The sequence below is a fragment of the Strix aluco genome, chromosome 2 (genome assembly GCF_031877795.1).
Source record: "Strix aluco isolate bStrAlu1 chromosome 2, bStrAlu1.hap1, whole genome shotgun sequence".
Classification (NCBI taxonomy): Eukaryota; Metazoa; Chordata; class Aves; order Strigiformes; family Strigidae; genus Strix; species Strix aluco.
Window position 1 is genome coordinate 124,315,257 of NC_133932.1, and position 13,953 is coordinate 124,329,209.

General features: G+C 39.0%; 1 protein-coding gene across 4 annotated transcripts in view; it reads right to left on the reverse strand.

The window, feature by feature from the left end:
- CNTN5 (contactin 5) overlaps positions 1–3,788 on the reverse strand; it is a 671,848-nt gene extending 668,060 nt beyond the window's left edge. For 2 of the 4 annotated variants that reach the window (XR_012622124.1, XM_074816207.1), the window contains exon 1: positions 2,290–2,981. The gene's annotated coding sequence lies outside the window, so the exon portion shown is untranslated. Of the gene's footprint in view, positions 1–2,289; positions 2,982–3,100 lie in introns of those variants that run through there. The other 2 variants (XM_074816205.1, XM_074816204.1) reach the window with 2 other exon arrangements.
- Between the last annotated feature and the right edge of the window lie 10,165 nt (positions 3,789–13,953).

Genomic DNA, 13,953 nt, shown 5'->3' on the forward strand with positions numbered 1-13,953 from the left:
TCTCTAAGTCAGGTTTGAATTCAATCCAGCACTCTTTCAAAAATTTACTTTCCAAATCAATATTTTGTGGAGCACAGAACTGGACATTTTCTGAAACCCCCATAAATCATATCACTGATTCCCCAATAGTTTACCATGTCAGCAACTTATTCAGAGGACTCAAGCAAATTTGCCAGTCATGACCTTCCTGTATTGAATCTGTACTGACAGTCCTCTAAGTTATGCATTTCTTAAAGTTGCCCTTTGTTATTTCATAACAGCACTGGTTTTAATCATACCTTTTACCTTAGCTGTTGCTAGGATGTTTTTCCTCAAGCTACTTTCTTTTAAGTTCTCAGCTATAATTCAGCCAGTCAGATTTTTTTTATTTTCTGCTTTCATTCTTAGTACATCTGCCCTTCTTATAAAATGAAATTAAGATCCCTTCCCCTGACATTTTAACCTAAAATTCAAAGTATGACCTTCAGCTTCATATTGACCAATAAAACTAAAATCTACATTCTTGGTCTCCAGACCATCCACAGCTATCTGCACACTTATATCACGCTCTGCTAGTTCTGACTTTTTGCATGGGCATTTGCTTTGTAAGTGTATGAAACAGAAGAATTGCATGTTGAATAGTCCACTTTTAAGACTATTCACCTTCAAGAATGCTTAACACTTCATCCTCCTTACTTTATATTTTTGTTGTCTCCCAAAACTTGGTCTTCGTAACCATATCTCTTAATCATTCACATAGTTAAACTACACAGAGGGCCACTGTACATGAAATATTCCACAGTTACTATATTCTCGTCTCAGTTTTCTGTCTTCCTTTTAAGATACCTCACACTAGTAAACAAGAGTCTTCCCTCCCGACAAGATAGATATTGAAAGGGTTTTGATTTTTTTTGGTCTATTTTTTAATTGAAACTTCTCAGATAAATGCTACAGTAATTAAAGACAATTTATGAAATATATTTTTACAAATTCTAATAGATTTTTTGATAGCACTTTAAAGTAATGCCCCATTTATTGCTAATTCTTTTGATATCCACTGTAATAATATTAATCATGATGAACTGATCTTGCATTAATATTGATTGCCATAAAGTACTTCTGAAGGAATTCTACTGTAACTCAGCAAGAATTAATTGCACATTTATTAATTCAAAAATGTCATCCTAATTTTAATTATCAGGAATCCCCCTTAGTTTATGGCTAACAGTGAGCATGTAATTTATTTGAAGTTTCAAACTTTAGGATCTCATTCAAAGCTCATTGACAACTACTGAAATGCTGTAACTCCTTAGAAAAATCTGACATCAGGTCCTTCGTTGAAAAACATTACTGAAAATATGTCATTCAAGGAAAGTATTACTTTTTAAATTAAAAAAAAAAAAAGAGCAAACTTTGCAAAAACTTTGTTACATTTCCGAAATACTGCAACACATACAAAACTTATCCTAAGTAGTCACATTACACTATCTTGTGTAACTTGTTCTAGGAAGTTTCTGTGCTCAACAGGAATGAAACTAAACATCTGAAGTACAGATACAGCAATGGATGCTGATATTTTTTCTGAGATAAAAATCTTAAAAACACCCTTTAATGCTCTGTGTTACAGAAATAACTCAGTTCATCTTCTAACCAGCTCATAGACATTCCACATAGTCTTATCCATTCTTCTCACATCAGAGAGGAAATCAGTGCATCTTTAGGTAATTCCATCTCCCCTGCCTGTCAGCAAAGGAGAACAGTTCAGGCTCTGTACTTTTCTATTTCAGGAGATAATTGTTTATCCCAAAGCCAAGTACCATTCTGAACTTCACAACAACACAACTTTTAATGCATCACTATAAACTCAATACGGTAGGTTATTTTCTGTTTCACCCTCAAGCATTAGCATGGTAGCTCTCCCAAACATAAAAAATTAGCACATTAAAATAGGCATTCTTTCTCTGGAGTATGTATTTGTTCTAAAAGCCTCACATCTCTCTTCACAACTCATTCACTGCAGTAGTTTGCTAGCTGGTTAAATGACAGGAAACATATAGTAGATCACAGTAATTTTTGCTTCAACTTTTCTGCTCAATTATGACAACAATTTCAACGTAAGATTCAAAACAAAAAGCAGAACACATAAACCTGCAGTAGGAGCCCAAAAATGGGATCTCTCACCATTGCTGGCTTCACAGCATACTGCTCACAGAGATGCCGCGATGGATATTACAACAAATAATCTGCACACGCTCCAAAGTCTAACCAGGGAAATCAGTGCCCGGCTGGGGGGATGGCAAAGACACTTACCGCGGCTGTGGCACCGTCTCTCTCTCGCCCTGACTCTCAGTCTCTCTCTCCCATCCTCATGACAGCCTCAAATATAGCAGTCCCTTATGGTGCTGAGCCTGTGGGGAGCAGAGGATTGCAGTTGGGGTTTTTTTCCTTTTTTTTTTTTTTTTTTTTTTTTTTTAAACCATCCAGCCGTAGTTCTCCAGCCCCGACCGCCTCTCCTCCTCCTCGCCTCGCTCACTGACGGAGAGCCCCAGGTGAAGGCATCCGCGCCGGCTGCTCCCGAGCCCCTCCCGGCCCCGCCGTGCCCCCTCCCCGGCGGGGGGACCAGGCACCTCCCCCGGCTGCTCCCGGGGGGGCGGCGGAGGCTCTGCCCGCCCCTGGCTGGACGGGTGTGTATGTATAGATGATGTCTAGCGGTGTTTATGTGTGTGCCACCTCACGCCGCGGCTCGCCCCTACCCCTAAGCGCACAAGGACCCCCCTCCTTTCTCCCTCCTCCTCCTCCTCGCCGCCTTCCTCCCGGATTTTCTCCTCCGCTCCTCTGACCCGGAGCGTGAAGGCAAGAGGGCGAGTTGGCGAGCGCTCTCCCCTCTCTAACCCAAAGACACCAGCTTTTCCCCGAAACCACTTTCTGCCCCCATCCTCTCCTTCCCACCCCCTTCCCCGTCCTCATCCAGGTAGATTATTTAGGATTTTCTTTTTTCTTGAATGTATTTTATTCTTCCCCGGCGGTGATGACCCTCCCTATCCCCACGCCCTGCGGTCGGGGCCAGGCACCAGGAGCCGCGGCTGCTGCCCGCACCGCACCGCGCCGCGCCGCACCGCACCCGCGCGATCTCCGCTTTATAATCTCTCCACGGCTGCTGTAACTGGAAAAACACCAGGAGCACCAACCCCGGGGCCGACAGCTGTAACGCCGCGGCTCCGGCAGCCCCTTCCCTCCCTATTCCCTTCCCCATCATCCCTCCGCTTTTAATTGCAGAGCGCTTCAACAGATCGCAGCGCCCCGCCTCGCCCCATCCTCGGCGGTGCCTCCGCGCCGCTGCGCCCTCCTTCCGCCCCCCCTCCCCCGCCTCCGCGCCAGCACTGCGCGGGCCGCGCAGCCGCACCTCCCGCAGCACCGCCCCCGCGGTGCGCGGTGCGCGGGTGCGGAGCCCCGGGGCTGGGCTGGCGGCGCCAGGCGTTCAAATTCTCCTTTTTCGTGTTCCTCGGCTGCTTCGTACCCGTCCGTATAAGTAGTGCGCGCTCCCACGCCTTGCCTTCAATGGCTACCCGCAGGATCTAGGCTGATTTTAATCTTTTCTTCTTTTACTCTTTTCTTTTCTTTTCTTTTCTTTTCTTTTCTTTTCTTTTCTTTTCTTTTCTTTTCTTTTCTTTTCTTTTCTTTTCTTTTCTTTTCTTTTCTTTTCTTTTCTTTTCTTTTCTTTTCTTTTCTTTTCTTTTCTTTTCTTTTCTTTTCCTTTCTCCTCCTTTCCTCCTTCCTTTCCTCCTTCCTTTCCTCCTTCCCTTTCCCCTTCCCTTTCCCCTTCCCTTTCCCCTTCCCTTTCCCCTTCCCTTTCCCCTTCCCTTTCCCCTTCCCTTTCCCCTTCCCTTTCCCCTTCCCTTTCCCCTTCCCTTTCCCCTTCCCTTTCCCCTTCCCTTTCCCCTTCCCTTTCCCCTTCCCTTTCCCCTTCCCTTTCCCCTTCCCTTTCCCCTTCCCTTTCCCCTTCCCTTTCCCCTTTCCTTTCCTTTCCTTTCCTTTCCTTTCCTTTCCTTTCCTTTCCTTTCCTTTCCTTTCCTTTCCTTTCCTTTCCTTTCCTTTCCTTTCCTTTCCTTTCCTTTCCTTTCCTTTCCTTTCCTTTCCTTTCCTTTCCTTTCCTTTCCTTTCCTTTCCTTTCCTTCCCTTCCCTTCCCTTCCCTTCCCTTCCCTTCCCTTCCCTTCCCTTCCCTTCCCTTCCCTTCCCTTCCCTTCCCTTCCCTTCCCTTCCCTTCCCTTCCCTTCCCTTCCCTTCCCTTCCCTCTTTCCTCCTCTTTTCTTTCCTCTTCTTTCCTCTTTCCTCTTTCCCTTGTCAATGACAACTTTCTGCTTTAACATTTAATACTTCTCTGCCCTTCTATACTTTTCTTTCCTTGCTTTTTAGTCTTTTTTTTTTTTTTTTGCCTCCTACAAGTAATTAGGTCTCTTTTTTTTTTAACTTACACATTAACTGAGTAACTGTTGTCTAGTTCCTATTCTCAATGATTTTTCTCTGCTTCAGTGACTGCATTACAATGGTTTATGCTTTCTGAATTTGTGTTGTATACAAGTATATGTGTGTGCATTTTTCTTTAGTAATTTGTCTTTGCATTTATTTATTTTTCCTATCCCAGGTATTTTCAGACTAATTTTTAGAAATTGTCCTTTATTTCTTTTGGATTCACGAGGAAGAGGAATTGTGTAATTTTGGAATTTGCTGAGGGTTCTTACACAACTCTAGCCTTAAATCTTGGCAATACTAATATGAGTTTTTATTCTGTGTCTTTTGCTTGTCTTTTATATTGAAGCCTCTAGCAAGATAAGTTACCAGGGATGAGTGACACAGTTTTATACACTTCTGTGGTCTTGTACACTATATGGAAGTCTGTCAGAGGATTTACAGCTCAACGTCATGTTGAATGAATCTGTCCACTATTATCAGTGAGGATGAGCTGAAAAAAACCCCTCACTTTCAGTTCCTTTTTTTTATTATTCTAGATTGTAAATTTCTGTTCCTTCATCACCATCTACCACTGTTTTAGTGGTCATGAAAGAGTGAGAATGAACCCATCAATAGAAATGGACTTTGTCTGCATACACTATCTCATACAAACATGTGAGAAAATTGTCTCCACAACTGTGGATGGGTCTCTAGGCTTATTTCTGTTGGGCAAGTACTGTTGTAACTTGACATATCAAAGCTTCTCTTCATTGACTCAACTCACAGAAAATTATCATCTGGTCATTATTTCCAGTGTTACTAGGTTACAAGACAGCATTTAATCAGAAGCCAGGAATAGTGACTGCATTAATTCTGAACTTATGAATAACTTATGAGGCTCCATTTCTCAATATTTCCAAAGAGAACGTTAAAGCCAGAAGCATTTTTGCTAATAAATGGGGATTTTTTGCATATTGTAGTATGACAATAGTGAGGAATTATTTGTTAAGAGGTGACTTTCATTGGTTACTTATTTTTACAGGTAGAGATGGAATTAAAAGAAATGCAGATTTTTTTTTTAAAGTCATAAAGAGTGGACTTTATGGCCTTCATCTTCCCTTGTGAAGTTTATAGATCAGCGTTAATCTTAAAGACTACTATAAGGCAGGCATGCTATACCCACTGGGCTACATTATTTTTGCTTTTAGTTCACTTAAAGTTCTTGTCAAGGTACACATTTAATTTGAATGGCAACTTTTTATGTTTGCTTCCTTCTTTTTAACTTCACATCAACAATATTTCTACAAGGATATATTTTTACTTTTTCCTTTAATATAATCAGGAATGACCTGTATGAGTACCATTTTTATCTTTCTTTGAAAGTGAAGTGGCATGCAGGTTTTAAACAGGTTAAAATTTCATTTGATTGTGTGTATCCTTTCCAAGGTCAGTTCCGGTTTTACTCCATCACTGTAAGATCATGAGCTGTTTTATAGAGTTTATGTTCAATGTTTAATGCATAGAATTATATTCACCCCTTTGTTACAGTATTACTGTTGCTATAGACTTTAAGTCAGCCTAGCTGCATTTTGTGTATTTGATCTGGTTGTCTAACCATCTCCATATAAATGCCTTAATCTTGCTCAGTGTCCCCAGTGGGCAAGCAAACAGATGCAGCACATCTGCAGAGTCTGAGTTGTTTCTGAGCTCTTCTCTGATTTGTTTTGTACATCCTTCCTTTTCGTTCAGTCTCTCTTCTTCTCTTAAGCAGAGAATAATGTATTCTTTTTCTTTGTCACACGGAGAGCTATCTAAGCAACACCATTATTATTGGGATGTTTCACTGTTCTTTCTTAACCAATTGCAGAATATAAATAAAAGATAAGGAGTGAATTTTGAAGAAAATAATTGGCTGCACAAATTTCTCCCCCACATCTGTGTCTGCAACAGTACTGGGGGTGTAGCTTTAGAGTAGCATGAGAACTTTTCTCTCTCTTCGCCTCCCAATTTACAATAAGAAGTTCCTGCAGGTACCTGGAAGACACTATTCAACAAATACTAGTTTTTGGAAGGTGTGCATTGGACCTGTTCTAGTACATAACTGTCTAATTTTAGTGGCAACCACTATATTTTGCCCTCCCCTAGAACATCTGGATAGACTAATTCAGCTCCTCATGGCTGCATAATTAGAGTTATAAGAAAATTTTGTAGAGGGAGAAGCAGAATTGTGTGTAAATGTGACACATAATTCTTCAGGCCTTCGGCAAACAGCAGAAGATTCAGAGCCTACCATGCAAGCTTTCAGTTATAGCAGATAATTAACAAACTGGAGACGTTAGCAATGGGAAGAAGTTGCCACATAAATAAAACAAATAAGATCAACCTCTGGGGACTTCAGCCTCCTAAATTTTCAGAAGTGCAGACAGATGACAGCTGGTCCAACATAAAGACTGGGAGAAAGTTAACCTCTTTGAAAAAGTTTTGAAGCAGCATAATGAAGCATGTTCCATATCACAGCTTTATATCATGCCACAATGGTCTTTTCGGTTCTGCAAGAGAAACTTGTAAACTGAATGTATTGTTTCATCGAACCATGATCTAAGTAAGAGAGGATGATAGAGGTGTACTTCAGTTATTCAAGGACTTCAAGGATGGTGAGGCCATTTGTTCCTTGGTGGACAACCCTGGTGTAAACTTCTGCTGCTGCCTGGTTGAAGAGAAAACAGGCTGCATACTACATATTTTGATATACCCAGGTATAGGCCATATGTTACTACCAAAAACAGTGGTCATCAAAGAGTAAACTAGAAATGCTGTGGTATTCAGTTATTAACAGGGGAGGGACAGGCTGGGAGTTCCTCTGTCTCTGCACAAGCCACAGCCACTGGGAGAGCCATAGGGAAACAACAGATGCGAATAACTTAGCCTTACGCCAAGCCCATTTATACACTGATTCTCCGCTGAGGAACTGGTCCAAAGGAAACCAGGGGAACAGATTCTTAAAAATCCATCTCCTGAATACTGACAGAAGCAGGATAAACTGACCATCACAGAGGGTTCCTCTTATTTTTCTGTGTGTGCTTTGTGTAAGTGCAATATAGTTTTGTAGTTTCAGAAGCAGAATAAAGATCATAAGGGATTTGCAGATTCATATTGTCTCCTGGATTTCCTAACCTTGTGAGAGACATACCTGGAACACCTGTTATGAGATACAATGCATTGCTTTTGATTTTGTGATACAACTGTACTAGTTAGTATGCTGGGAAAAGCAAAACCGTAATTTTCCTCACTGCTTCCAGCTTGATCCTCACCATATGCACAGGAAAGATCTAGTGTCCCCTGGAGACTGGTTTTACCTTCTACAAGCATGGAGCAAAGCAGAATTCCCATGGCCCTGAGCACACAGTAACAAATACTTTTTTTTTTTTTTTTTTTTAATTCCCCACCTCCATCCCCGTCCCAAATTCAACAGAAATACACTAAAAGAGGAGGCTTGATGTAGAAAGCATCCTTGTCACTAAAAACATTCTTAGGAGTATAGTACACCTGTAACAATACTACCAGTGAAGTAAGCTTTTCATTACTTTTAAATAATGAGCCTTCAGTCATAGGTGATTTTCCTGTTGAGGAAAATAACAAAAATCTGGAATTTATGGCATAAGTAATTTATATAACCCACAGTATATGCCATTATCTTTTATTCCAGAAGATTTGTGACTCTGTGAAGGAAGTACTAGAAAGACAAAATTCCTGTAATTTTTGGACCCCCATTGCTTTCTGGAATAGTCACTTGAACATTTCAGGGTCACCAAAGAAAACGGGGACTTCTGGAATATAATGCAATGTACAAGACAATGCAATAAATAATGTATTGCATAAGTAAAGCTGGATAAATTTATCCCCAAGAAACCTAAGTGACACTATTAGAAAGTCCTTATTTGGTGAAGTATGTATAACTGAATATGTGAACTCTCATTTGATAGTAAAAAAACCAAGCAAACCAAACAGCCCCTTTTCCAAATGCCATTATGAAAACAGAAAAAGGGAGGAAGGAGGGAGGAAGGAAGACTGTAATTCACTTCCTTGAGTCTGAACTATTCTCAGATTATTCTGTTAATCTCAGTGTTCCAGAAGAGTTGACAATTCTGCTTTGTTGAGTCCCCTACCATCATGTTACCCCATAGAAGAAAACATTTGACTGAGAATGTCTGAAACTGAGGGAGTTTGTAGTAGGTGTAATTAAAATAGCACAAATCAACATTCCCTAGTTTACCTACTTCCCTGCCCAAGGGGATTAGATTCAACGCTTGACTTTCTCTTTGATGTTTTATCCTTTATATGACAGTTTCCTAGGAATGGCAAATTTGGAACACTTTATATGAAAATAATACAAAAGAAAGCTAGAATGAAGTTATTTCTTCAAGTACAACTGAAACAGCCTGCTTGACTCCAGAATTAATACACTGAGAACCTGATAAATCTAGTTATGTAAAGATGGCATTAATTTAATAAAATAAATCAATTTAATCTAATTATAAATTTTATTGATGGTGACTTAGCAGGTGAAAGCACAAATGAAGATGGCTTTGAAATCTTTAAATGTTTGTTGAAGAAAACTGATTGATCTGATGATCTTTCATCTTAAGAACCAAAAACTAAATAAACTGAACTGAGGTTATAATATATCATTTATAAAATATATACATAGGTTTCAGTATAACCCACAGAACATTAATTATAGCACTTATTTCACAGCTGTTCTATGAAAGCTCAAATAAAATGTGTCTATAATTAAAACTGAATATATACTGACTTCATTAACTTAACAGCTGCACCAATAACCAATACCAAGGAACATACCCTACTTTGTTAATGTCTTGATACCATCTGCAACAATCAAAACTATTGGGTTTTAAAGTGGATGATGTCTTACTAGTATTGTGATCACAGCTACCACAATATGCTTACACATGCTACTAAAGTGAATTGATCTATTTCAAGGGAACTTCAAGGATTATGTGCTGCAAGACAATTTCCGAAACACAAGTATGTCTGCCAGAACGTCAGAAACAGAAATTCCTAGTGGCTTCTTTCCAATTCTCATGTGCTCAAACATGAATTTCTCATGTGTCCAAACATACAAAAATTCAACTTTGGAGCAAAAATGGGGTAGCAGACTGAAGTAGTGTAGGAAACTTTTATGCTAACACTAACTTTTTAATGTTTTGACATTGCAATTCTGTCATTTTAACCCATAGTTCAAAGTGTAACTTCCAGCTTTAAAAAGAAAAAAAAATCCACCACACACAAAAAAGTCAGAAATCCCATCATACAGAATCATAAAGACATTCAACCAAATATAGTAAGTTTTTAAATCTGCTTTACAAACTCTCCTAACATGAAAGCAGTAACAGATAACAAGAGGCACAAAATCATACCCCATCAAGGCATGATTCTTTTAAATGTATAGAGCAGGGTGTCTTCAGTGGCAGGTTCCCCTCCAGGCCCTGGTTTGGGGTGTGAACTTAATCCCTTCTATGCCTCCTCTGAGTTTTTACTAGGTATTGCGATCTGTCTGTCACAGCAAATGTTTAGGTTACATCCTTACACAGTTGGGTCCTCTCTGTCTCTGTAATTCTTCCAGATTTCCAGTACAAGTCCTACTTTTCTGTTACTACCTTTCCTGCCTTGTTTCATCATTTCTGTTCTTGTCTTTTGGTTACAGTTTATGACTTGTGCAGCTTTCATGGGTCTAATTCCCATGTTCCTTAGGTTCCTCTTCCTAGAGTCCATTTCCTTACTTCTTATTACAGTTTCTTCCCCATCTTCAACCTTCTTCCACTCCTCTCAGGTTCCTTGTCTCAATCTGCTCCTTCCCTCAACAGCTGTTACCATCTATTTTTTGTCCTTGCCGCAGATGTGGTGATGCTTTTTTCATATATCCCACACTTCCAAGTCACTTGACCATCAACAAAGAAATACCTTAAAGCTCTAGGAAAATAATCTATTAGTTCACAGGTTCACATCCCATGTCCCACATTAACTGCCACTGAAATTCAAGAAGAGTCTTCCTTGGTGTTTGCAATTGTGTTCTGCACTGTACCCGGTCACTCTCCAGGTGTGAAACTTGCTCAGACAAGTCAAAGCTCTGAGTTGGAAGGCAGAGACTGTCAAACCTTTAGGACTTTCCAAGCTGCTGTGAAGGGATATTTTTCAGGGTTTTCCAGCATGGAAAAATGCAGTTTTATCACTGGGATGGTGTCAGACACAACTCTGGCTTAAAAACAAATTCTGCTAAAAGGTCAAGTTCTTGTTGTAAAGTGTTCTTAATGTAACTGCTGAATTTGTTATATTTTAACATCAGTGAAAGAGTATTTTTCCATTAGCTTTTGTTCAGAAATGGCTGAATCATTTTTGCTGAAACATTTGCAAAAAATTTAAAATAAATCATCTTCCTGACAGACACCCAGTAGAGAAAATTTCAATCCAAATGTAAAATTTTGGCAGAGTTAGAAGGAGCTTCAACCATAATCTTCTAATGAGAAGTATCAAGCAAGAATAATTCCAATGACACTACCAGCTTCATCTATAATAAAATATTTTTGTATTAAATTATCAGCTATGTTATTAGTAATGGAAGTTAATATTAAGAACCTGCCTGTTTTCCTTTCAAAGTGTTAACATAAAGGATGTAAGGGCTTTTAAAATGTTGTGTTATGTTAGTCTTCTTTGTAAAGGATGTGACAGGCTGGATAACAGTTTAATTTTTTCACGCACAGCTGTATACGTTCCTTTACCAGGAATGGCCACCCAGCTGGATGGATAGCTGCTTTGCTGCTTGTCCCTGGGGCCTAGAAGCTGAGTTAGGTGGCATCCTCTGAAGAGGAGAACTGCAGGTCTCCAGGGGCAATCAAAATGCCAACAGAGAGAAGGTTGTGGAAAATTTCATTTGTCTCTCCAAGTGAAATGAGGAGGGACAGACAGACAGAGACAGCATGGAAACTGCAGTGTGGTAGGGGCTTCTGAGAGCAAGCTCACAAAAAGGGGCCTTAGGGACAGAGAAACCAGCTTTTATAGCCAGTGTGGGATTTGTTGTTGAAAAGGCAGCACTCTGAAAGGAATAACAGGAAATGGGGAGGGTTTTGTTGTTTTTTTTATCCTGTTCTCAGTTTTCATTATTTTAAAAGGGCTGTTTTCTAGTTTACATTTCCATAAAAAACAGATTTTGAGCTTCAGTGCACATTGGTGCTTTTGGAGGGCATCTCTTGCTGTAAAGAATTGAGGAGACAGATCCACCTCAGAGCTCTATCTGAAGGTTCCACCTCAGAAAAAAAAAAAAAAAGAAGATACTTTGTACTGAACTACTTCTGAATAATTAGGCAAAAGATGTGTTAAGTATTTAGTAGGATTTCAGTTATTGTTCTGAAACATCAGCCAGTTAGTGTAAAGTGTGAAGCACCTTTACCATAAGAAAGATTGGAAATAGTGTTATAAAATTAACTAAAATCTGTTCTATAGAATTTGTATTAGCATAGGATTAAGGTCTTGACAAATACATTTCTGGTTTTAATTGAACAGACTGAAAGCAAAACTGTTTACATGTGAAAGACATTTTGGCAGATGTGTAGCCAAGTACCATTTAGTGAAATTTAAAGAGTGATGACAACATGTAAGGATTTTTTTAGCATACTAATAACATAATTTAAAAGCAGAAGAAATTTGTTAAGAATTAAATTGCATACTGTGCATGTGCAATAAAATTATTTTGTGCCCCTCAAAAGGTTTTATTTTCATTGGAAGTATATACGTGCTAATTGAATAATAAACTAACAAATAGTGTGTTTCAAAGCATTCTGGTCTATTGTCTTCATAACAGATTCAAATCACTGATAGACTAATCCTGCTCATATTAGGTACATAATGCATGTTACATAAATGGCATAATTATGTTTTTACTGTACTTGATAGATTTTAACATGCACTTTAAATGTCATGATACTATGAGAAGCAGCTGTAAAAAATGCCATCTTACTGCTTTGTATTTATGCTATGACTTCCATAGCAGTTTTGAAAGTCTGAAGGAGTGTTAACTGCCACTATTGCCGTCTCAGGATGGTGTGTGAATATCTTTCTACCTGACTCATCCTTCTCCTCCACCAGTGCCATTTATAACAGAGATGGTCTCCAGGGATTACTGACAATTTCCTTGATGATTTGTGAGAAATGCCATTAGAATGACTCTGCAACACCGACAGTGACTACAAGGTGTGTGTCTTGGCTGTTAAATATACTTAATAATAGCATGACATTTTGTGTCATCTCTTGTGCCTTGAGAAGAGCCACATTTTCTCCATATGTCCATTCATCACAACTTCCTGAGTGTTAGTGTGACTGAAGGTTTGTGGTTGCAACAGCGGGTCCACATTGTCCGTTTATATCCACATATGTGCAACAGGACCAGTGAAATGTATAGGATTGCTAATTGTGTTTGCTATGTGCATGCCAGGAATAAAATGACATTGATCAGGATTACTAAGGTGCCAATAAAAAGAAAACCTGTGGTATACAGTGAGGAATTAGTCACACTTAAAACTTTTAGTTCTTTTTTAAATAGAGGTGCTGAATCTAGTTTGATTATATTGTGAAATCAATCACAATAAATGCAGTCAGGAATATATATAACATCACTAGTAATTCAAATGGGGAGAGAGTTGATTTTGGGCATTTATATTGGGTTTTGCAAAGTAACTAAAACTTTTATGGATGATTTCTTCCAGAACCTGCAAAGAAGAGTATTAATAGTTATAAAGAGTATTAGTATTTCTGAAATCATGTAAGATATGGAAATCAGTTGAGTACATAGCCATGGCTGATGCACCTATCAAGGACCTTATCAGAATTTTCTTAGAGCCAATTATGTTCATTTTACTAGCTTTTAAACAAGACCCCTAATTCTCTTACAAATCAGCTGGTAAAATTCAGGTATGTTGTCAAGCATTTATACTTGCTGTATGGGAAAAGGAATACTTCATTGTGTATTGATATCTTTATATCAGTATTGGTCAGGACAATGTGGTCTTAAGAGGATGAAGACAAGAGGAATTACAGATTTCCAGGATAGCTTTAATTTCCCAAATTCCATGTACCACCTCCTCCATTTTCTGTAGTTTTATGCAGGGAGGAAGCTGAAATTACACTCTGAAACTGCTGCACATTTCAATCTCTATAAAATCTCAATGACTGATCAGTTCTACCTCTAATGTCTTGTAGTTAAAGCACTGAATCAGTTTTCATGAGATCTGGATTCCATTTCTTGCCCTGCTATAAACCCCTTGGATAGTCCTGGATCAGTGATTTGGTTTTTCAGTTCTCCATACTTACTTTTCCTAACTTTGTCAGAATATAGAGTATATTTTCTGAGCTGGAAGACTATGTAGTAATAATTCCTATTATGTATTCATAGAAGTGTTTAATGTAATGGTCTGATTTGGTGTATTAGGGATAGGGTCTCTAGATGTCTGTTA